General features: G+C 36.9%; 1 protein-coding gene across 1 annotated transcript in view; it reads left to right on the forward strand.

The window, feature by feature from the left end:
• The first annotated feature begins 4,424 nt into the window (after nucleotides 1–4,424).
• LIPK (lipase family member K) overlaps nucleotides 4,425–23,117 on the forward strand; it is a 56,162-nt gene continuing 37,469 nt past the window's right edge. Inside the window, exon 1 of the mRNA XM_037496992.1 lies at nucleotides 4,425–4,452. The gene's annotated coding sequence lies outside the window, so the exon portion shown is untranslated. The remainder of the gene's footprint in view (nucleotides 4,453–23,117) is intronic.

Genomic DNA, 23,117 nt, shown 5'->3' on the forward strand with positions numbered 1-23,117 from the left:
TGTAAAATATCATGTGGAAAACGTACATGCTACTGCTTTATAATCGCATGTTACAAGAAAATTTTAGGATACAGTTTGAATGTGCAGGAGTGGGATCTGGATCTAAAGTTAAAATTAAATTTAAAAAGACAAGAATAGACAAAATAGAACAGTGCACTTCCATAGAGGAATAACTCATTCACTGAGTTACGATGCTTTGGATTTCCTTTAGGTGAGGGGATAAGTGCACTGCACAAAAGTCTTTTTTTTTTTTAGGATTTATTTATTTATGCATACAAGAACTGGAGTACAGGCCAGAGGTGTGGGGGTGGGGGTGTGTGTGAGAGGATTCACCAGAGACAGAGTGGGAAACAAAACAGGCAAATTGACTGAAATACACTGCTGAGGGGAGCAGCAGATGAGTCAGGAGAAGTCTGCTGTGCCATGTGGGTAGCTCCCTGGCCAGGAATGGAACTCATGCTGCAGTGGCTGCAGACAGCTTCATAGGTTGCATCTTAACCTCTTGCACCAGCAGAGAGGGCCCAGAAAAGTCTTGGTAAAGTAGCTGAATTTCAGCTATGCAATATTGAAAACTTCACCTTTCCATTTCCTTTGCCCACGAATGTCTGATTTTTCTATCATAGACACATTCCAATTATTTCTGTGTTGCCAACCCACGAACAGTCTTTCTAGTCAGTTCTTTTTCTTTCAAAGACTTAAAATGGCCTGCTTGTAGAATGTGTTACTTTGCACATGGATTTAACTGTTAAAAATATGGAGATATAAAACTTTTCTAATACGGTGCATAAACCTGTCAAAATTTTTCATTCAATTACCTATGAACTATAGTAATAGAAGTAAACCAATTCCTTTTTTTATTTTTCTATATATTTTTTATTTTATATATTTTTCACATCATTTTTCATTTCTGTACAATGTATGCATTTTCATCTTGGTTATAGTCCCCATAAAATTCCCACCCCTCTTGTTTTGATCCTACTCCCTTCTCCCCCACCCCGTACTGTCTCTGGTTTATAGTTGCTTGTTGATTTTGATTTTTACTTTATTATAATTAATCTTTTTCCTGATGCCTTATTTAGGTTTTCTAAATTCCTGCTATGAGTGAGACCATCCGGTATTTTTCTTTTTCTTTCTGGCTTACTTCGCTGAACATGATCCCTTCCAGCTCCATCCATGTTGCTGCAAATTGCATGAGTTTATCTTTTTTGATTGCTGAGTTATTCTGTTGTGTATATGTACCACATCTTCTTGATCCAGTCATCTATTTTGGGGCATTTGAGTTGTTTCCATAGCTTACCTATTGTAAATATTGCTGCTATAAACATAGCAGTGCAAGTGCCCTTTTGAATTAACATTTTGTGTCCTTTGGGTAAATAATAGAAGTGGAATTGCTCGATCATATGGAAGCTCCATCTTTAGCACATTAAGAATCTCCACACAGCTCTCCATAGTGGTTGGACCAGTTTGCACTCCCACCAGCAGTGCAGGAGAGTTCCTTTTTCACCACATCCTCACCAGTATTTGTTGTTGCTATTTTTTTTTTAATATGTGCCATTCTCACTGGTGTAAGATGGTATCTCAATGTAGTTTTTTTGTTTTTTTTTTTTTTAGAGGCATGTTTTATTTATTTACTTATTTATTTAATTTGTTTATACATACATGCACTGAGTACAGTCAGCACGGGAGGGTGAGAGAATTCACCAGCACCAGAGCGGGGAGCAGAGCAGGCAGAAGGACCGAAGGACACTGCTGAGGGGAGCAGCGGGAGGCAGGAGAGGTCTGCGCGCCATGTGGGACCCTCCTCCGGTGGCCGGGGAGCAGCCGGGGATCGAACTGGCGCCGCAGAGGCCGGGGGCAGCTTCGCAACCCAGCGCTCAACCGCTGCGCCACCAGGGAGGCCCTCTCAATGTAGTTTTGATTTGCATTTCCCTGATTACAAGTGATGTTAAACATTTTATCATATGCCTGTTGGCTATTTGCATTTCCTCTTTGGAGAAGTTTCTTTTTAGCTCTTCTACCCAGTTTTTGACTGGGCTATTTGTTTTTGTTGAGTCTCCTAGCTCTTTGTAGATTTTTGTGATCAGTCCTTTATCATTAGTGTTGTGTGCAAAAATTTTCTCCCCATCAGTGAGGTTTCTCTTTGTTTTTCTTACTGTCTCTTTTGCTGTACAGAAGAAGCAAACCAATTCTAACTACAATTTTGAATAATTTAATTGCTAATTAAATTAGTACAATCTAATTACTGACACAAGCTATCTAATTACTAATTGACACAATCTAAAATTTGGAGATATTTAAATCTGCCTCAAGTGTTGAATGTTGGCTGCCTGACTAAAATGTCAGTTATGAAACAAGTGTGTTCTGAGTTGACAGAGACATGACTGATGCACCATGAGGATTCAGGAATTCAGAACTGTTCTTCTTCCTCTGAAATAAATAACACAGAAAGCATTAGCTTTGGAGTCATTCTAGAAATTTGGTTGGCTTAGTTTAACCAAATAAGATGTGTGCCCTTGTGACCGTGAAAATGGAAAATAGAAACTTGCACAATTCTTAAATTCCCTGCAGTTTACCTAAAACCAAACCTCTACCCAGAGTTGCTTATGTGGTTGGAAAGAAAGTGGTTGTAGAAGGAAAAAGCCTGTGTTTTGCTTCCAGCAAAGTGGAGATCTGGACCAAGACAACGTCCTTCTAGGATTCAGTCAGAAGAATTGAATGCAACATTTTTTCGAGTTTCCAGCCACTCCTAATACCCAATTTATATAACAAGGTTAGAAGGAATTTAGCACTGTCAAAGCAGTAATTGGGGATGAATAACACTTGTTAGGTCCCAGACCCCAAGTTGTACCAATTATTTTGAATTAGAAAAAAGATAGTCTTCAAATGAATGGTATCTTAAATTTCCCTTTCATGTAGAAAGCAAGAAATTTCTCTGACCCTACTCCTCTTTTCCTCTGAAAGTGGGAAATAATCTCCATGAGAAAGTACCTTCCCTACACAGAGACAAGGACAGGGCTACATCAACAAATTGCTTAACTCACTAGGTTAGTTGTCCAAAGCAAAACTTTCAATAACTTCTTGGTCTTGTCTGTTCTTCACAGATATATTGTCTTTTTCTCTAAAAGCTACATAAACTGCCGGCTTTGGTCATTCACTAGGTTCCATATCTTTTGAATTCTGTGCACACAAAGGTAAAATTGTCTTTTCTCTTGTGTATCTCTATCATCTCAATTTATTTCTGGGCCAAAGAAAGTGAGAGGAAATCCCCTCAAAATTTCCCCATTTCATGGGACTCCCTGATGGCACAAGGATTATAGACATACTGTTAGGGGGAAAAGGATGTCCTAAAGCTATTTCCACACAGGCTTTGTGGACTCCACCCGCCCCCAACTCCAAGTCCCATCACCACCAAAGGGAAGGTGGCTGGGACCTGAGGGTGGGGTTAAGCAGCCAGGTTGATATAAAGCTAGACATGTGGGCTTTGGGGGGGGATCCCCCATTTTTGGCTCTCCGCCAGCTCGCAGCGTCCGGCCAGCTCTGAGAGTGCCTTTGGGTTTCCAGGTCGGTGGATCTGGTAGGACGCATTAAAGACTTTATTTCCCTATTTTCTCCCTGAGTTGTACATTTCCTTATTTCCTTTTCCCTTGTAAATAAACCTTTTATTAACCTTTGTGTGTGCCTGTAGTGGAGTATTAACAAGTCCCTTTTAAGTGCACAGGTGAGGACCCACAGCCAGGCAACCTGTTCAATATCGGGGCTGCCCTATAACAATGCCACTTAGGAAGCTATCACCACGCACTGCAGCATGAGTTTGATCCCAGGCCTGCCAGGGAGCAACCCACATGGCACAGCAGACCTCTCGTGTCTTGCCTGCTGCTCCCCTCAACAGTGTATTACAGTAGATCTGCCTGTTCTGCTCCCCACTCTGTCTCTGGTGAATCCTCTCACCTCTCCTGCACCTCTGGACTACACCCCAGTTCTTGTATGCATAAATAAAAAAATCTTGAAAAAAATTTCACCATTTCAGATTTTGCAGTTGGATAATGTGGGGAAATTAAGTATTCTATAGAGATACTTAAAAATGACTGGGTCATTGCACCCATTCTAGGCGGTAAGTATTTTCTGAATAGAGAGTCTAGTCTCTATATGCTGCTGAGAAGCTTCCAAACCACAGTACCCTTGAGGCACACAACTCTGGGACTGCCTTGGCTGGAGCAAGGTTTTAGTCCAGTAGTTCATTTTCATCACCAGCTAACAACTCACCAAACAAGGTTGCCTGGGCGGCATCTTCTATAATTAATGTGCCTCCAGTTGAGAAACTGCTACTTACAACATCTTTCCAGCTGTTTCGAACACAGCACGCTCCTCTCACTCATTTGCCTCTGGAAGAAGCTGGAATCACTCTGAAGCTCCCAGCACTTGAAGACAGACCCCTGAGGCTTCAGAGATCAGGTAATGACTATTAATCTACTAGAAGAGCCTTGGGGATGATATTTCAATGAAACCTGTGAAATTTTGGGAGGTACAAAACTTTAAAGGTTGGTGACTAACATTGTGCTTTGAATCTCTTTAGTTAAACATGACATAGCTTGAATATATTGTGACTCCTCCAGATGAAAATACAATGAGGAGTTTTCTAGATATGTTATGCTGAGTTTTCCCTCTCAAGGCATTTCAAAAGTACACATGGTTATCAAGCAGAAGTTGTATCACAAGTCTATACCTGAGAAATGCTAGTGACAGACACTTTAAAGGATTTAAGACCTTTCTTTCAGGTTGTGCATCTTGAGGTTTACAAAACAATATTTAGATAATGTTTTTAAAACTACTTAATATTTTTGAAAAACCATTATTATCTCATTCCAATTGTCTTGAGCATAAATATTCTTTCTTTTCTTTTAGAGAATTTTTTTAAGGAAGTAATTCATGACTCAGTATTAAAAGTACACACATTTCAGAATTTTTAGCAAAGTAACATTTGCATGATAGCATTATATAAGTTTCAGGTGTACATTATTATAAATCAACAACTGCATATAGTATATTATATTCACCACTAAAAATCTGATTCCATCCTTTATACAACTGACCCTTGTTACCAATTTACCTACCCACCTGCCCCCTTTTCTTCTGGTAACTGTTAATTTAGTTTTATAGTCAAATTTATTTAGTGTTTTGCTTCTTTATGGATTACGGATGGCTCAAATCACATGTTGGGTTTCTTTCATTTTCTGACTTATTTCACTAAGAAAAATACCCTTTAAGTCCTTCCATAGTGTTGCAAATGGCAGATTTCATCTTTCTTTTTTTATAGCTGAGTAGTATTTCATTGTGTTTATCTACCACATATTCTTTATTCAATCATCTGTCAATGGCACTTAAGTTGTCTTCAACTGTTGGCTATTGGAGATAATACTGCAGTGAACACGGGGGTGCCTGTATCTCTCTGATGAATATTCCTCCTGGTGAGTGGGATCTAGAGAGAAATGTGGACTGAGTAGAAAGAGTACTGTGCTAAGTGACTTTCCTCCTTGGAATTTATAAACACCCTTCTGATAGTTTATGTAGGACACACCATTCATTTTTTTTTTTGTTTTGTTTTCCCTGCTTTGTAGTGAATAGCCTTACTGAATGAGGAATGAAAAAGTGATTCATATGAATGTGAATATTCTTTAAAAGTACATGCTCCTGCAACCCTCATAATTACAGACCCACATTCAAGACTATGATGCAGTTACAAATGATGAGTCTCTCAGATAAGAATTAACAAGTTTGTCTTCCCCCATTGCTTGCAATTTCCCCCTTATTTGACAAGTTTGCCTTCTTTATGACAGGTCTCTCAAGCATTAGCAAGTTTGTCTTTCCCGTATTTCTTGCAATTACCCCCTTGTGTGACAGGTTTGTCTTCTTGCATTCCAAGGAAAAGGGAGTTAAACAACAGTTGCTGAAAAAAGCAAGCTGCCGCCCACCTGTCTCTGTGAAGACTCCTTCCTACTCCCCTTTGCAGTTGCCCATTTTCCCTTTTTTTTCCCCCTTTGTATAAATACCCCTGCACTCTGCCAAAGAGCAGGATGGTTGTCTTACAGACATGAGTCTGGAAGTGTTTGCTTAATCTTTGCCCTCCTCATTTGTCAACAAATTAAACCACTTTCCTTTTCCTCAAACTCTGTTTCCTGTTATTGGCTGAGGGAAACTGAGGCCGGCGTTCAGTATCAACTAGAGAGATGAAGATGAGCTGGCCTGATGGTCTGATATCCACCTCCTAGAAATTGAGAGATTAAATGATATCCTTTCATTCTCTATTTCAAAGCCAAATGGTTGTTTTTGTTTTTTGTTTGTTTGTTTGCTGGTTTTTACAATATACTTATTCTTTATTTTCTGTTATAGAAATAAAAAGAAGCTGTTACCACATTTTCTTCATTTCTAAAAAAAAGATAGATAACATATAGCAAATATGTAAAGACTTTTGCACACCTAACACGTCAGACAGGAAATGCGATAGTGTGGAAATAAATTTGGAGATAGGAAAGTGGCGTGCAAGACTTCATTTTACTACAATACAGTTTCTTCAATAGCCTGTCCTATGTCTCCTTTACATTGTGAAACAAATCACAGAAAACATTTTTTTCCTTCACAATTCCTCTTTTGTCACTTATTCTATTTTTTAAATTCTGAAGGAACAAATAATCTTTCAGAGGCTATTTCACCAAGCAGAACAAGTGCTTTGTCTTTAATATTATAGAATAACAATAAAAATGCAGTGCTGTTTAGATATATGCCATTTGTTTTTCTTTTCTCCTTTAGGCACTGTATTCCCTCTTTATCCTTAAAGCTCCTTTCTGCTGCCTTTGGGCCTAGAGCACAGAGTCATTGGCCTCTCTCTCCTATCTGAAGATCCTATCAAAGATGCCTAGTCTTTGCTTTCACACAAAGGTGTTTGCTTAATCTTTGAAACTGAACTTGGTAGGCAAGGAGATCATATTCTGTAATCATTTCCTGTCTTTCACTTGTTGATAGAATCCTCACTCTTCCTGACTCATTTACTCTGTGGGTGGAGGAATTCAGAAAACAGAGAACCAATTTAGCTCTACACCTGATTAATTTTGCTACTATCAATAGTATTCATGTAAATTTGTGAATCACTCTTCTTTGGTAAAAGATAAGATTACCAGAAACTTTTGAAGGAACCTGGGATAAGGGCAAGAAGAATCTACATTTTTATAAACATTCCAATGAGTTTTAGATTGGAAATGTCAGATGAAAATGGGAAACATGGCAAAATATTTTAATTGACAGCACTTTCTGACAAGCCCAGTCATTTGTGTGAATGTCAAAAATTTTGTAATAAAGAACAATTGTTGAAATTGTTGTTATAACCATTTCAGTTGCTAAAATGTATGGATTTTGCCCCATGAGAAGACTCCTTTGGCCTCTACTCAGCAGTCATTGAATTTAAATCTACATCTAATTGTTTCTAATTGTCATAAGTATGTTTTTATTTTGAGTAACTCAAGTGAATAAGGTCACTGAGGAAAACATGTAACCAAAAAGTTAGTAGAAAGTGAAAATTTTAATTTCTAGCATCCAAATATAAGCGTTATCTTTGGGAGGTAATCCTTTTAGTCTTTCTGAAGGCACTTCTCTGGTTTGTTTATTTACTTAAAATATTTAAAAAATAAAATTGTAACCAAATTTGTTTAAAAATTGACTTTATTTCTGCAGTCCCTCACAAATTCTGCAAAACTCTATAAATGCTTAAAAATTTCTAGGCTGACATAAAATTTTTTCTTTCTGTAATTCTAAATAATTGCAAAGGATGTATTTTAAAACACATTGCAAATATTGACAGTTTAAAATAAAATTGTTACACATGTTTAAAAATATATCCAATAGAATAGTGATTTTGTTAGGGGGAAAAGGATGTCCTCCCCTAACAATTTGATACCTAATATCTGTTGGAAAAATATCTTAATAAATAAATTGAAATTTTGTATTTTTTTATTTTTCTCCTTGAATTCATTTTAATTCCATTTTCTCTACAGATGTTTTATATATTTCCATAAATATATATATTAGTAATATACTCATATGCATAAAAAAGTTTATTAATCAGTTGATGCTTCTATCCTGAAATTGAAAACTAGATACTCTTTGAAATTTAAGTTGTGATTGTATTGCCATTGAACTTTTTAATGATTTGCCATTGTAATTTTTTTTAAAGATTTATTTATTTATACATACAAAACTGGGGTACAGGCCAGAGGTGTGGGGGTGAGAGGATTCACTATAGACAGAGTTTGGAACAGAACAGGCAGACTGACTGAAATACACTGCTAAGGGGAGCAGCAGGCCAGTTAGGAGAGGTCTGCTGCACCATGTGGGTAGCTTCCTGGCTGGCTGGGGATGGAACTCGTGTTACAGAAGCTGTGGATAGCTTCATAGTGCTGTGCTTAACCCCTTCTGCCACCAGGGAGGCCCTGTCATTGTAATTTTTATCATAATGTAGCTAGTTAAGGGACTGATGCAGTTACAAATGACTGGTCTCTCAGATAAGAATTAACAAGTTTTTCTTCCCCCATTTCTTGCAATTTCCCCCTTATTTGACAGGTTTGTTTTCTTGCATGCCAAGGAAAAGGGAGTCAAACAGCAGTTGAAAAAAAACAAGCTGCCGCCCACCTGTCTCTGTGAAGACCCCTTCCTGCTCCCCTTTGCAGACCCTTGCCCATCTTCCCTTTTTTTTTCCCCTTTGTATAAATAACCCTGCACTCTGCCAAAGAGCAGGATGATTGTCTTCCAGACAGGAGTCTGCTGCCCTCCTCTTTTGTCGGCAAATTAAACCACTTTCCTTTTCCTCAAACTCTGTTTCCTGTTATTGGCTGAGGGAAACTGAGGCTGGCATTTGGTATCAGGACCATCAATATATTAAACATTCAATAAGTAATTATTAATCATTAAAATCAAATTTAAATAGCAATAAAGCTCAATGATATTATGGATCTTTTCCTTTTAATTTATATACCCAGTAATCATATTCTTTATTGACAGATGAGACAAAGTTTAGCATCAGTTCTTTCTCATCTCTTTAACAGATTAAGAGCTGCAAAAACATGTTTACATGATGCTGAAACAGGGGAAGGTTCACAAACCTGCCCAAACCAGTTTGGAAGTTCAAACTCCAAAGATTGAAGTGAGTTCCCACAGCTATCAGTAAGGAAGGACAGAAACTCAGAGGGAGTAAATAAGTAAGAGCTTTATTAAGGGCAAGACAGGTCAGTATAACTCCCGCAGAGGAGGGGGTCTCGAGTGAGACACGAGTGAGGTAGTTTCCTGGGCTACTTTATATATTCTTTTTAGGTAGGCTCTGGCCTCCTCCTGGAGCAGGTATTGCTGAAGGCTCTTGCTTCATTTCCAGTTGTTGTTTTTTTCATTATCTTCTTTCTCCTTGGTCAGCAGATTTTCCTCTGATACTGAATTTGGTCTGGTGTCTCGAGTCAGGGAAACCTACTGCTATGCTATCATATGTGTCAATGAGTAGCACCCTCTTGTATAAATAATTGTGTTTCCTTTCTTATTGTTGGTGGACATTTGAGTTATTTGCAGTAATTTGTTATTGTGAACAAAGCCTCAGTGATAAATCTTCATGTATACTTATATTATCTCTTTTTTCAAATTACTACCTAAAAGTGAAAATGTAATCTCACAGGATTTCAAGAAACTACCAGTTTTCTATATTCAGAATATTATAAAATACCATCAGCAGTGTATGAGAGATCCAGTTGCTCCTGATCCTCTCCAACATCTGAGGGTTCTGGTCTTTTACATGATAGCTGAGTAGTAGCTAGGCACTAGGAGTTCATGAGGGTTTTAATTTGCATTTTTCTTATAATCAATAATATTAAGCATCTTTTTGTGTGTTTATTATTCCTTCATATACCTTCTTTTGGGATGTTTCTGTCCATTTTTAAATTGTCTTTTTATTTTCTTAACGATGCTTTGATAACCAAAATTTATTATTTTAATAAACTTACGCTTTTTTTCTTTTATGGTTAATTTCCCACCCCAAATCTGTAATGCTATTTTAGGGTAAATGAGTTAAAAATCAGGTGGCCCAGTGGTTAAGTCTCAGCATTGTCACCAATGGTGGCCTAAGTTCCATCCCCTACCAGGGAGCTACACACATGGCGCAGCAGACCTCTCCTGCCTCACCTGCTGTTCCCCTCAGCAGTGTATTTCAGTAGATCCACCTGTTCTGCTCCCCACTCTCTCTGGTGAATCCTCTCAACTCCTGCACCTCTGGACTATACCCCAGTTCTTGTATACATAATAAATAAAAATAATTCTTAAAAAAAAAAACCAGGTTTTATCTGCTCTATGCATGAGCCAAGAGGTGTGGGCACAGGGCACATGCACTGTTGATTGTAGACATGTGGACCCAGGGAACGTGGGTGTGCCCATGTGTAAGTGTGGGCACTAGTGCTGAGAGGCAGAGGGGTGAGAGGGAGAGGTGGCATCACTCAGAGATGGGACTATAAGACAAGAGGAGACAACCAAAGAAATACTGAGAAAGGCTTTCTGTCCCCTGAGTCAGCATTAAAGGCTCCAAAATTATCTTTTTTTTCCTGTGAAAACTGGGGATGAATCTATCCAGCCCAGAATGGTTGCAAAACAGATATCTTCTGTTTTCTTCCAAGAGATTTATAGTTTAGCTTTTACTTTTAGGTGTGCATTATATTCAAGTATATTTTTGTGTCTGGGTTGAAAAATATAGCAAGGTTTTTAATTTTCAGAATTGATAACCAAGTGTCCAGCAGAAATAATGGTTGAAATGCTATTCCTTTTCTTATTGGACAACATTGGAGCTAGTATCAAAAGTAATTAGATTACTTTATAATCTGGTCTAATTTTCACTCTATTCTTTTCATAGATCTTTTTTAATCTTTTTGTCAATACCGTATTGTCTTAATTACAATAGCTTTAGAGTAAATCTAAATGTTATGTAAGTCCTCCAACTTTATTATTCTTTTTCATGATAATATAGGCTATTATAGAGTCTTCATATTCCTATATACATCACGTTTTATAAAAAAAGTCTTTGGGATTCTTGTTGGAATTTAATCAATCTATAATTGCTAAATTTAGAAAGTGACAGATTAACAACATGAGTTCTTTGATATATAAGAAAGGTAGTTCTCTCTGTTTATTTACATTTCTTTATGTTTTATAATTTCCAGTGATAAGATCTTATTATTTTTTGTTCTACTTATTTGTTACTATTTTTGTTTTTTATAGTTTTTTCATAATTTTTTTCTAGGTATTTTTTGTTAACTCAAAGTAAACAACTGCTGGTTTGTTTTTTTTTATGTTGACCTTGTATACTAAAACTTTCCTATATTTACTTGCTAGATCTAGTAATTTGGGGGCAGAATACATAGCTGGGATTTCCTAATCATATCATCCATTATGTCATCTGCAAATAAATTCAGTCTCTTTTATTTTCCTATCTTTATGAGTTTTATTCTTTCCTTTCCTTTTTTACTTTCTTTAACAGCACCTCCAATACCATGATGAATAGAATCAATTGGAGCAGACATCCTTTCTCTTATCCCATTCTTAAGGTGAAATAGTCAATATGTTACCATGATTATAATTGAAACTGAAGAAATTTTTTGTAGAGTCCTTCAACTGAATCTTTTGTTAGGAACAGGTATTGAGTTTTGTCAAATCCATTTTCCAGTTTCAAAAGTGACCATAATTATTAACTAATTTGATCAATGTCAATATATTTAATAATATTTTCAGCTGAAAAAAAGCTAAAACCAGTAATGACAGCAGCAGTGTGTTTGGTGACAAAGCAAGTAAGCTTCATTTATCTATTTATAGTTCTCACATTTATTCAGCAAATTTATATTGTGGATGGACCATGTGCCACACATTAATGACCTAGGTTTTCATAATGGTGAGCAGATAAAGAATTTACTGTCAACACAGTATGCTTCCTCAGAGATTCTTCCTAGCAGTCGTTTCCTAATTATGTCAGACAATGTGTTTAATTATTCAACTCTACACTGTGAGTCATCAGAGCCAGTTTGTTTTCCTCTTCTCATTAACACTCAGCTCCAGTTCAGACTAATTACAGCCATTTATGTGTATCTGAAGCTGATTATCTTTATTGTTTCTACTTAATCTTCTGATGATTTACCTCAGGGAGAATGGACCCATTTAGAAGCCCTTTAAAATCAAAATGCGGGTGTGAAGGAGGGTAGAAGAAAGGGAAGAGAGCAATAAAGGAAAAAGAAGAAAGAAGAGAAAAAGGGAGAGAAGGGGCTATATGTATTTATGAAGATGGAGAGAAAGCACACTTTTGAGATAGGACACCACCATTGGTCAGCGATTTCTCTTTCTCTTGAATAAAGAGGCTTATCCCATTTTTAATGGGATAGCCAATGAGGAAGCTAGAAAGTGACCAAGTTCTTTTAAATAAGATTTTCACCCTATAACACATTATACTGAACTATTAAAACTCCATGAAATGTAGTCTTGCTGATAGTTATTGAAAGAAATGAAAGGACGCAAAGAATGGTCTACCCAGGAGAGGCAGTATAGGGTAGTGTTTACATTGTTAGAGGACAGAATGAGGGGCAGCCTGAGATCCCCAAAACTGCCTGCTCTAAATGGATTCTGCCATCTGCTGCATGAAAGCAAAGCATACTCTAGTGCATAAGACCTTCAATAGAAAAGAACTAGAAGAAAGGAAATAATAAAAGTCAAAGCAGAAATAAACAAATTGGAAATAATAAAAACAATCCAAAAGATCAAGGAAACTGAAAGTTGGTTCTTTGAAAAAATAAACAAAATAGGCAAACCTCTAGCGAGGTTCACAAAGAAAAAATGGGAGAAAACACATATAAATAGGATTATAAATGAAAGAGGAGAAATCACAACAAACTCAGTAGAAATCAAAAGAATAATCAGAGATTACTATGAACACTTACATGCAAACAAATTCAACAACCTAGAAGAGATGGACAAATTCCTAGAACGATATAATCATCTAAAGCTGGACAAAGAAGAAACAGAACAAATGAAAAGACCAATTACAAGCAGCGAAATTGAGGCAGTAATCAAAGCACTGTCCAAAAACAAAAGCCCAGGCCCAGACGGCTTCACAAATGAACTCTACCAAACATTCAGCAGTGAATTAGTGCCTATCCTACACAAACTCTCTCAAAAAATTGAAAAAGAAGGAATACTACCAAATACGTTCTACGAAGCCAACATTACACTACTACCAAAACCAAACAAAGACAGCACAAAAAAAGAAAATTACAGGCCAATCTCCCAAATGAACATTGATGCAAAAATCCTCAACAAAATCCTTGCCAACAGAAGCCAACAATGCATCCATAAGATAATTCACCACGACCAAGTAGGAATACTTAGGAATAAACCTAACAAAAGAAGTAAAGGATCTATACAAAGAAAACTATAAAACACTGTTAAAAGAAATAGAAGTAGGGCCTCCCCTGGTGGCGCAGTGATTGAGCACTGGCCTGTGAAGCTGTCCGCAGCCTCTGCAGCGTAGGTTCAATCCCCAGCCTCCAGCAAGGGTCCCACATGGCATGCAGACCTCTCCTGCCACGCCCGCTGCTCCCCTCAGCAGTGTATTTCATCGGTCTGCCTGTTCTGTTCCCTGCTCTGGCTTTAGTGAATTCTCTCACAACCCTGCGCTTATATACCCAGTGCTTATATAAATAAATAAATAAATATTTAAAAAAAAAGAAAAGAAATAGAAGTAGACACAAAGAAATGGAAAGACATCCCCTGCTCATGGATCAGAAAAATTAACATTATCAAAATGGCCATCCTACCAAAATCAATCTACAGATTCAATGCTATTTCAATTAAAATTTCAATGTCATTCTTCAAAGAAATAGAAAAAATATTGATGAAATTCATATGGAGCCACCAAAAACCCCAAATAGCCAAAACCCTCCTGAAGAAAAAAGAAGGGAATGGAGATATCACTTACCCAGATTTCAAACTATACTACAAAGCCATAATAATCAAAACTGCATGGTATTGGAACAAAAGCAGACACACGGACCAACGGAACCAAACAGAAAACCCAGGAAAAAACCCACAGGTTTATGGTCAACTAATCTTTGACAAAAGAGCAATGAATATGCATTGGAGCAAAGAAAGTTTGTACAGTAAATGGTGCTGGGAAAACTGGGTCACTACATGCAAAAGAATGAACCTTGACTACTATCTCACACCATGTACAAAAACCAACTCAAAATGGATCAAAGAACTAGACATAAGACCTGAAACCATAATATATATAGAAGGAAATATAGGCAAAACACTACATGACAAGCACCTCAAAGACATCTTTACAGACACATTCACCCAAAGCAGTGATAGTGAAGGCAAAGATAAACAGCTGGGGCTACATCAAATTAAAGAGCTTCTGCACTGCAAAAGAGACAATAACCAAAACAAAGAGAAACCCCACCAACTGGGAAAAATTTTTGCACACAACATTAATGATAAAGGACTGATCACAAAAATCTACAAAGAGCTGACGAGACTCAACAAAAACAAAGAAAATAATCCAGTCAAAAAATGGGCAGAAGAGCTAAAAAGTAACTTCTCTGAAGAGGAAATGCAAATGGCCAACAGGTATATGAAAAAATGTTCAACATCACTTGTAATCAGGGAAATGCAAATCAAAACTACCATGAGATACCATCTCACACCAGTGAGAATGGCACATATTAAAAAAACTAACAACAACAAATGTTGGCAGGGATGTGGAGAAAAAGGAACTCTCCTGTACTGCAAACTGGTCCAACCACTATGGAAAGCTGTGTGGAGATTCCTCAACCTGCTAAAGATGGAGCTTCCATATGATCCAGCAATTCCACTCCTAGGGATCTACCCAAAGGACACAGAAACATCAATTCCAAAGGGTACCTGCACCCCCATGTTTATAGCAGCGCTATTTATAATTGCTAAGCTTTGGAAACAACCCAAATGCCCAAAAATAGATGACTGGATCAAGAAGATGTGGTACACATACACAATGGAATATTACTCAGCAATCAAGAAAGATAAACTCATGCAATTTGCAGCAACATGGACGGAGCTGGAAGGGATCATGCTCAGTGAAATAAGCCAGAAAGAAAAAGAAAAATACCGGATGGTCTCACTCATAGCAGGAATCTAGAAAACCTAAATAAGGCATCAGGAAAAGAATAACTATAAGAAAGAAAAAATCAAAATCAAAAACAACTATAACCCTAACCCTAATACTATGGGGGGGTGTGGAAAGGAGGGATGGGGTCAAAATAAGGGGGGGTGCAATTGTATGGGGAATATAAAAATAAAAAAAGAAAAAGAAAAAGAGCTTTAATACAATTGGTGTGCAATAGTGAGACAATTAGTGTGCTATAAAGAGAAGAAAAAGAAGATAATTTTCCCATGAAACTGCCGAAGTTACCCATTCCTTTGTAGGTAAGTGTCCAGCTGAACATGGTTGGTCCATAGCAGGGCAGTCAAGGTCCAAAAGCTGCCATAAGTCTTAAGGCCCCTTCTGGCTGGGACCCATAGCAAAGGGGCAGAAGGGGCAGGCAAGTTTGGAAGGAAAGGAACAAAATCAAAATGCAAATCAACATAAAGACTGCTATTGTCGGCCTCCTCACAGGTGTCTCCTTCCATGTCCCCAAGTCCCTAGTAAAAGTCCAAGGCCGAGAAGCAAGAGCAGCTTCTTCTTCACAAGTCTCTGTGCTCCATGTGTCTCCTCCAGGTTTTCTCTCCCTCCTCTTTTCCTTCCCTTTCTCAGTCTTTTCTAGAGTCTCCTCCACCCTTCCTTGGGTAGGGTAGGGGACCTGGGACCGCCCCTGTCTATGGATGTCACATTGCTGAAATTTCTATAGAATCTTGGATCAAACCAAACATAAAAATCTCATTGCCAGAAATGAAAACTTAATGAATTTAGCCATCACACTATCCTTTCTGTGCCTGTTTTACCTTCCATAAAACAAACAAATGAAGGGAGATAATAATAGTAGTACCTACTGAGAAAACTATTTCGTGGATTAAATAAGTTAATTCACATAAAGCATTTTTAAAGTGATTTAAAACTCTGGCACAGAGTTATTTTCATTAATCATTACTACACAGGATACTAACCAAAATGATGTTATTGCTTTCATTGTATTTTTTTTTCATCATAAATATTACTAGTAATATTTTTATTGTTGGTGACAGGAAAGCGAGAGAGATGAGTGTGTGTTCTAAACAAGAAAATATGTTTCTGGAAGAAACATGCTTTTATGAACTACTGAATTTCTGGTTCTGTTGTGCTTCTGCTCAGTTATTATGAGTATGTGTCTAATCATGTCCTGACAGAATGTTTCCCAAAGGGGAGACTGCTATCATTTTTCTGCAAAGTGGACATAATTTAGTGACTCTCTGACATGTTAGTTGAATTAGAATCTAACAGTATTAACAAGTATCAACTAGATGCCCAATACTCTCAATTCTCTTATAGAGACTAAGTCTAAAACTGACTTTACAATGAGAACATAGTTGTGAAATAAAAAGAATGACAAGATATTTGTTTGTTTGATTTTTTCCAATAAGTGAAACAAAAGAACAAATTTGGCTGATGGCCCGGAGATGTTCGGTTATTTCAGATCTCTCTGGAGACGACTAAGAATTAACCAAGCTTAACCAACCACTGGTCAAAGATGTACTTTTCCTCTCTGAGAAGTTCATGAAGAAAGGGTATGGCCAGAAGCTCACTCTGTAATTTAAGAGATGACACAAATTAAACCATTAAAAAATCATTTGATGCCCAGTGGTGTCATTTTCAAATTCCCTCAAAGAAAAGTTCAGAGCAATGAGCAGAGACTGACTCAAAATTTTGGAACCGGAAGAGAATGAAAAAATTTGGAGAGAAAAAAAGGTGGGGGGCTATTACAAGTGTGGGAAACAATGGTAATGGGAGAGAAATAGAAATTAAATCTGGTTAGAGACATGTGTTTCTCAAAGTGCGATTTTGGAGCTGTCTACACCAAAAATCACTGTTACCTCTATGTTAATAAGCCCAATTTAGTACTTCTTTCAAATCCAGCTTGGTGTTGATATAAATATTTTTAATCTTTGCTTTTCAGTGAAACTCCTTATCCTTCCCTCTTTCTTGAGCGATAGTCTAATAGGATAAAGCGTTCTAGATTGAAAATCTTTTACTTTCTGAGAAAAGAAAAGAAACTTTATCATTGAGGTAACATTGGTTTATAACACTATGTGATTCAGAGGTATAAGATCACATCTCTTAGACGCATGTCTCCAGATCACACCCACCACCAGGAGACACAGCCTTACACTGCAGTTCACTGTACCCCATCCTCATTTTGTTTTCCCTCTCCCCCTCCATGACTTAGAGCTTCAACTGTGCAGTCATTTCTGTACATTCCACATATAAGTGAAACCATCCAATATTTACCTTCATCTTTCTGACTTATTTCACTTAGTATTTTCATGTCCATTTTCATCCATGTTGTTGCAAATAGCAGGAGTTCACCTTTTAAAAAAAATATGGCTGAGCAGTAATCCATTATCTATATATACCTCATTTTTTATTATCTATTCTTCTCTCCTTGAACACTTAGGTTGTTTCCACAGCTTGGCTATTGTGAACAGTGCTGCAGTGAATATAGGAATGTATACACCCCTTCAAATTAGTGTTTTTTGCATTCTTGTGCAAATATCTAGTAGTAAAATTGTGGAATCACATGTTAGATTTATTTTTAATAGTTTGAGAAACCTCCATACTGTTTTCCAAAGGGTCTGAACCAATCTGTATTCCCACCAAAGGTACATAAGTCTTCCTTTTTCTCCATCTTCTGGCAAGTACTTGTTTCTGACCTTTTTAATGTGGACCATCCTCACATGTGTAAGGAGCCCTCTCAAAGTGGTTTTCCTTTGCGTTTCCCTGATAATAAGTGACAATGAGCACTTTTGCATGTGCCTTTTATCATCTGTATGTTTTCTTTGGAGAGGTGTCTATTTGAGTCTTCTGCCCATTTTTCGGATTGGGTGATTTGTTTTCTTGTTGTTGAGTTTCATGTGTTCTTTTTAAATCTTGGACATCGGTTCTTTGATGTAAGATGGGCAAATATTTTCTACCATTCAATTAGGTGTCTTTATTTTATTGATAGTTTCTTTTGCGAATCAGAAGCTTTTTTAATTTGATTTACTCACATTTGTTTATAATAACTTGTTTTTCTTGCTCTTGGGAATGAGTCCATAAGGATATAATTGAAACTAATGTCATGGCATATTTTGTGTGCTTTCTTCAGTGTATTTAATGGTGCTGGGTCTTACATTTATGTCTTTAATCCATTTTGAGTTAATATTTGTGTAAGGTGTGAGTTGGTGATCTGTGTTTGTCCAGTTTTCCCAGCACCAGTTTTATTGAAGTGGCTCTCCTTAAATGTATCTCTTAGCTCCTTTAGTATAGATTAACTGTCCATAGATATACAGATTTATTTCTGGGTTCTCAATTCTACTCCATCAGTCTGTGTGTCAGCTTATGTTCTAGCATCATACTGTTTTGATTACTATAGCTTTGTGTAGTGTGAAAGAAATATTTGTTTAGTGTTTTAAATATTTTCTGCCATTCCTTTTTTCCTGTAAATTTTCTGTTGTCTGTGGACAGTCTAATGTATATTCCCTTCTAGGTTACTCTTCTTTCCATACTTTTAGTATTTCTTCCTGGTCATTAGCTTTCAACAGTTAAATGATAATGAACTTCAGACTATGTAGGTCTGGTATTACTTTGTTTAGAACTCTTTGGTTATCTTGGGTCAAGATGTCTGGTTTGTTTCCCCGATTGAGATGATTCTCAGCAATTATTTCTTAAAATTAATATTCTATGCCTCTTTCTGTCTTGCCTTCTTGTAGGACCCCCGTGATATCAATATCGTTTGTCTTTGGGTTATCCTAAGAGCTTTGCACTGTTATAATTTTTTTATTCCTTTTTTTTTTTTTGGTTCTATTTGTGTACTTTTTGCCACTGTGCTTTCAAGTTAGCTAATACTTTTCATTACCTGTATTTGTCTACTCATGTGACCCTTTATTGTATTTTTTAAACTCAGTTATCTGTCTATCTATTATCTACCTATCTATCTATCTATCTATCTATCTATACACACACACACACACACACACACAGAATTCTATTAATTTTCTTTGTAACTGTGTGTCATATTTTCTTTTCTTTTCTTTTCTTTTTTCATGGAAGAACTAGGCTATAGGCCAGAGCTGCAGGGTGGGGTGGGGGGAGGATTCACCAGAGACAGAGTGGGGAGCAGAACAGGCAGACTGATGAAATACACTGCTGAGGGGAGCAGAGGGCGAGACAGGGGAGGTCTGCTGCGCCATGTGGTTCAGCTCCCTGGTGAATCAAACTCAGGCCATGGTAGTGATAGCACTGAGATTTAGCCCTTAGGACACCAGGGAGGCCCTTTCTCTATCTTTATTAAGTTCCTATTCTTCATCATTCATTGTTTTCCTTAATTTGACATGTTTGACATGCAGGGTTATAACTGTCATCTTAAGCTTTTCATCAGGTTCATGCCAAAGTTCTGCTGCATTTAGACATCTCTCAGGGCTTTTGGGTTTGTTTTCCAGGTCTTTTTACTCCAGCATTTGTATCATCTCATGTCTATTCATTTGTAGTTTCTATGTGTTGTAACAGGAAATTTTCTTATCTTAATAAATTGATTACTCACCTAGATGAATGTAGCTGGATGTAATTCCAAGTTTTGTTTTGTTTTTCACCAGGACCTGTAGGTGTTTATTATTTCATAGACCAGTGTTTCTGGCCCTCTTCAAGTGACAGGTACACTGATGCTAATAAACAGTAATAAGTAGGTAGGGGATAAGGATGGCACCAAATGGTCAGTGAGCACCAGCCTTTGAGGTTCCTACAGTGTTGTGGCTTTCTGAGTTGTGTGGTGGGGATCCACAATGACTCCCTTCCTTACACCAAATCATCACCCAAAATATGTGGAGCAATTGTATGCCAGCCTCAATCTCTAAATTGTGATTGAACAATAGATTTAGCATGAGATGGGGGTTATAGTTAAGACAGGGACACAAGCCAGAAACTGTTCTCTTTGCTTTTCCAGGATAGTGCCTTACCCTGGGCTACTTGTTCCTGTTGTGAAGTTCTAGGAGCTTCAAACTTTGGTTAATAGCATTTGGTGGTTAACTTGATTTTAGCCCTGAGTAGGGGTAAGTGAGGAGTTTTGCATGTCTCAGCCACAGGCTATAAATAATAGCCAAATAATAGCCTCTGCTAGGTGGAGACATAGGTGATTCTATCTGGCCCTCTCCATCAATTAGGATTTCAGCTTTTCTCATTGGAGAACCACAGGCTCAAGCGATTACCATTCTGCTCCCTAAGTCCTATAGCTCCCCAGTGATGTGGCCTCTGCCCCGCATGCCAACTCTTTGTACCTGTTTCTCCAGTATAGTCCCCAATCTTTAATTCCTGATATGGGCGTGTGTCCCTGAGTTGACAACAGCTGAGCAGCTGCTCGCTGTTGTGGGGCTGCCCTGGTATGACTCTAAAACAGTTTAATTAGCTTTTTCCTCTCCTTTCTGGGGTGCTGTCATTTTTGATGGATAGAATAGTCACGTGTTTTTCAGGAGTCATTGTCTTTGTTTAGGTATAATTTGATTGTAAGAATGTAGAGGAAGTAAGCCTGGTGTGTTCACTCTGCTGCCATCTGATAAACTCTCAGATTTTTATTTCTCTTGGTAAATACCTATGAGTGGAAACGCTAACTCATACAGTCAATGTTTATTTATTTCTACAACACTTTAATAAGACAATACCAAATTGTTTCATCTAATGTTTATACTTCCAGGGAAACAGGAGAGTTGCAATTGTTCACAGTCCTTCTCAACTATAGGTCTTTTTAATTCTAGCTATTATATTGGGCGGGAAGAATTATCTCATTGTAGTTTTAATCTGCATTTCCCTGATGACTAAACTTGGGGACAACCTTTTCAATTACTTTAGTCCTTCATATATCTTTTCTAATAAAATGCTTGTTCAAGCTTTGTCCATTTTACTAGTGGTGATTTGATTTCTTATTGAACTATGAGAGAACACTAAATATTCTTGATAAAAATTATTTATAGAAATTCATGTTTTTAGAAACATTTTCCCCTAAGTTTAAGACTTGCATTTTTAATTTTTTAGTGCTATCTTTTCAGGAGTACAAGGTTTTAATTTTAGTAAAGTCCAATTTATTTATTTTTCCTTTGTAATTTCTGTGCTCTAAAATACCTTTGTCTATCCCAAGGTCACAAAACTTTTCTGCCAAAATTTTTATAGTTTCGGCTTTTGTTGGAATCAAATTGGTGAATGCTGCTTAAGAAAATGAAGATCCAATAATGATGTTTTTCCTACTTAGCTAAGTTCACCTACTCCCCTCCCACCAAAAAAACAAGTAAATCATTGGTAGTTTTGGAAGTGGGATATGGGTCTTACAGCCTTATCACCCTGGGTTAAGACTTATAAGACTTATTTTCAGTGCATATGTAGATGAACCCTGCAAAATTCCCTTATCTTTGAATAACAGTTATTTTTTTGTTTTTGCTTCCTAAATGTATGCCTCCCTTTCTAGAAGATATAACTTCAATGCAATGACCAGAAAGTGGTTCCTATTCTTTGGAGCTTGTTATTCCAAAATTGAGGGTTCTTCTGACTAATATGTATAAAGTATAAATGACAAAAGACAGATTTGGGAAAATAAAGGATTTTAATGCAAAACCGACTCAGTTAGAGGTAGTAGTTGCGAGACTCAGGTCTCTCTCCCCAAAAGAGCAGGGGCATGGACAGTAATCAGATTTGGGGAAGCAAGTCTTGGGAGAAGAAAATAATAGAATTCCATTACCTGGGATGTGGGCTGAGGGTGCAGGAATCATTGCAGTTTCAGCAGAAAATGAATGGGCAAAGCAGACAGCTGAATGCAGGGTTGGTGGTGGCAGATTCTTGTCTGTATTTGGGCTGAAGTTCAGATCCTTCCAATGTTGTCGGTGCCTCATGGATAAGGGCTGGGCCCAGATTGCTAGATTTTCTTTATCTGGAGAAGCAGAATTGCTAGGGAAGAACAGGTTAGTCTTGGTATTATAGCAAAGGGGTCATTGTTGTGTGATTTAATTAGCCAGGCTGGAAAACAAAGTGGTTAGACTTGGTTAATAGCTAAACTATGGGCAGGAAGTATGAAGGGCTAGTTTCTGGGTGGGTTTCAACCTCATAAGTTTTTGATTAATTAAAATAATTATTAAAATTTTAAGTAAGATATTCACCAAGGAAGCTGTAGAAATCAGGAATTTTAGTTCCTGTGTGTGAAAATGTTTTTGAAAACAAATTCAACTTCTTTAATAGCTATAGAGCTAATCATCTGTGCTATTTCTTCTTGAAGCAGTTTTTGAAATTGTGTTTTTCAAAGTATTTGTCCAGTTAGTTTAATTTATCAAACTTATTCATGTGTAGTTTTCATCATATTCCCTTGTAAACATTTTGTTTGTGATTTTTGAATGATATTCATGCTTTCATTTTAACAGTGGTACTTTATATAATTTAATTTTTCTTTGATTAGTTTTGTTAGTGCTTTTTCAATCTTATTAATCTTTTCAAAGGATCAACTTTTGTTTTTATTTTCTTTAATATTTTATTGACTATTTTCTGCTACTTATTTGGACTTGGTTTGATTTTCTTTTTCTAGTTAATGAAATATACTTAATAAAATATTCAGATTACCGATTATAAACTTTTCTAACACAGAAAGTTAAATCTCTAAATTTCTAAGTACTACATTGCTACATTCTTAATTTTGATAAGTAGTGTTTTTAGTACAGTGCAGCTACAACTATTGTCTAATTTCCCTCTCAATTTTGCAGTTATCTATGGTTTTTTTAGATGTGTTCTGCAAATGTTAATTAGATGGAATTGGTTATAGCATTGATCAGATTTCTGTATTAATACTGAATTTTATATTCAGTTCCTTCATCAGATTTGAATTTTTCCT

The sequence above is a fragment of the Talpa occidentalis genome, unplaced genomic scaffold (genome assembly GCF_014898055.3).
Source record: "Talpa occidentalis isolate TD23 unplaced genomic scaffold, MPIMG_talOcc4v2.1 talOcc4.8, whole genome shotgun sequence".
Taxonomy (NCBI): Eukaryota; Metazoa; Chordata; class Mammalia; order Eulipotyphla; family Talpidae; genus Talpa; species Talpa occidentalis.